The sequence below is a fragment of the Euprymna scolopes genome, chromosome 16 (assembly GCF_053919585.1).
Source record: "Euprymna scolopes isolate OS-2025 chromosome 16, ASM5391958v1, whole genome shotgun sequence".
Lineage (NCBI taxonomy): Eukaryota > Metazoa > Mollusca > Cephalopoda > Sepiida > Sepiolidae > Euprymna > Euprymna scolopes.
In genome coordinates, this window is record NC_136497.1 from 136159242 (window position 1) to 136162120 (window position 2879).

Below are 2879 nucleotides of genomic sequence, written 5' to 3' on the forward strand. Positions count from 1 at the left end.
ATTTAGTATTTATTTATTATTATCCTAATATTTTTATTGAGTATTTATTTATTATTATCCTCATATTTTTATTTTGTATTTATTTATTATTATCCTCATATTTTTTTTTAGTATTTATTTATTATTATCCTAATATTTTTATTTAGTATTTATTTATTATTATCCTCATATTTTTTATTTAGTATTTATTTATTATTATCCTAATATTTTTATTGAGTATTTATTTATTATTATCCTCATATGTTTATTTAGTACTTATTTATTATTATCCTCATATTTTTTATTTAGTATTTATTTATTATTATCCTAATATTTTTATTTAGTATTTACTTATTATTATCCTCATATTTTTTATTTAGTATTTATTTATTATTATCCTCATATTTTGATTTTGTATTTATTTACTATTATCCTCATATTTTTTATTTAGTATTTATTTATTATTATCCTAATATTTTTATTTAGTACTTATTTATTATCCTCATATTTTTTATTTAGTATTTATTTATTATTATCCTCATATTTTTATTTAGTACTTATTTATTATTATCCTCATATTTTTTATTTAGTACTTATTTATTATTATCCTCATATTTTTATTTAGTATTTATTTATTATTATCCTCATATTTTTATTTAGTACTTATTTATTATTATCCTCATATTTTTTATTTAGTATTTATTTATTATTATCCTTATATTTTTTATTTAGTATTTATTTATTATTATCCTTATATTTTTTATTTAGTATTTATTTATTATTATCCTTATATTTTTATTTAGTATTTATTTATTATTATCCTCATATTTTTTATTTAGTATTTATTTATTATTATCCTTATATTTTTATTTAGTATTTATTTATTATTATACTCATATTTTTATATAGTATTTATTTATTATCATCCTCATATTATTTAGTATTTATTTATTATTATACTCATATTTTTATATAGTATTTATTTATTATCATCCTCATATTATTTAGTATTTATTTATTATTATACTCATATTTTTATATAGTATTTATTTATTATCATCCTCATATTATTTAGTATTTATTTATTATTATACTCATATTTTTATATAGTATTTATTTATTATCATCCTCATATTATTGAGTATTTATTTATTATTATCTTCATATTTTTATTTTGTATTCATTTATTATTATCCTCATATTTTTCATTTAGTATTTATTTATTATTATTCTCATATATTTATTTAGTATTTATTTATTATTATCCTCATATTTCTATTTAGTATTTATTTATTATTATCCTCATAGTTTTATTTAGTATTTATTTATTATCATCCTCATATCTTTTAGTATTTATTTATTATCATCCTCATATTTTTTATTTAGTACTTATTTATTATTATCCTCATATTTATATTTAGTATTTATTTATTATTATTCTCATGTTTTTTATTTAGTATTTATTTGTTATTATCCATATTTCTTTTAGTATGTACTTATGTTTATCTTTATATTTTAATTTAATATTTATTTATTATCATCCTCATATTTATCTCACCCTACTTTTTATATTCACTTCCATTATTTATTCTAATCTTCGTTTTTTACATTCTAACATTTTCTTCCCAATGTAGCATAAACTACATGTAACATTTGTTATGATTCTTCCTGATTGAACCGAAACATAAATGCATATACATTTATATTTACGCTATCTTGTATATAATTTTCTTTGCTCCACCCCACATGTTGAGTGTTTGATATCTTTGTAAGTTTCAATTAAAGGACCTTTCAATATTCTTTTATCCTCTCTGATATATATATATATATATATATATATATATATATATATATATATATATATATATATATATATATATATTTATAGCAGGTTCCTTCAGTCGTGGACAGACTATGGATACCCATGAGGGGTTGCTTGCGCATTAAATTTTTGTGGCAGGTGTGCAATCACCAACCACACCTCTCCTGAGACGACATTGTTAAATACAGGACGACTGGAAACAAATGCCGAGATAAGCGGAGAGCACATACAGCACCTAGAATTCCCAAATGGTCACTCATCGGTACTAACCAGGCTCATCGTTGCTTAACTTCGGTGATCTGATGAGAACCAGTGTGTCAACACGATTATGCTGTGTGTATATATGTATATATATATATATATATATATATATATATATATATATATATATATAAACATATATATATGTATATATATATATGTTTATATGTATATATATTAGTTTGTCTGTTTGTTTGTTTGTCCGTATGTCCGTCAATTAAAATGAGTTTTAATTTTTATAATAATAATTAATTATTAATGAGTTCCCAAGGCTAAAGCAACCCAAGGATAAAGGTTAATGAGATTGTCCGTCGGATGATGCACAGTCTTACTAGAAAATTGCAAACGATGAATGGAATTGACAATGTTTGATTACTAAAGAGGCTGGCCCAACAAGCGTTTAATAATATTGGATGTGAAGACAACCATGTTGTATCCAGCAGGGAAACAACCGTGTGATAATGCTTTCCATAAATAAGTAGTTATTTGGAAAAAAAAACGCTGTTTGAGGAAGGGACGTTCTTTGCTGTGCTAGTAGAGGAATGAGTTCATACTGTGAACGTTTTACAAGGATTAGAGCTCAGTCGAGCATCTTCCATAAAATACCGATAGTTTAGAGAAAGATTAGCAGCGTTTCTTCTCTAAGAAGAGACCATTCCTAACTAGATTTCAAAGTTGATTTCATACGCTATCAATGAAAAGAAATGGTGTTTGGGGAGTAGTATTATGCCATAATCGAACTAAAAATCTCGCTAACCCTTTTCGTCGAGTGGCTTTTGGCCTTGGTAATGAGTACATAAATAATATTATTAATCTC

At 21.7% G+C, this 2879-nt stretch overlaps 1 pseudogene; it reads right to left on the reverse strand.

Annotated features, from left to right (window-relative positions):
* Positions 1-2024: 2024 nt before the first annotated feature.
* LOC145296339 (5S ribosomal RNA) lies at positions 2025-2140 on the reverse strand (annotated as a pseudogene).
* Between the last annotated feature and the right edge of the window lie 739 nt (positions 2141-2879).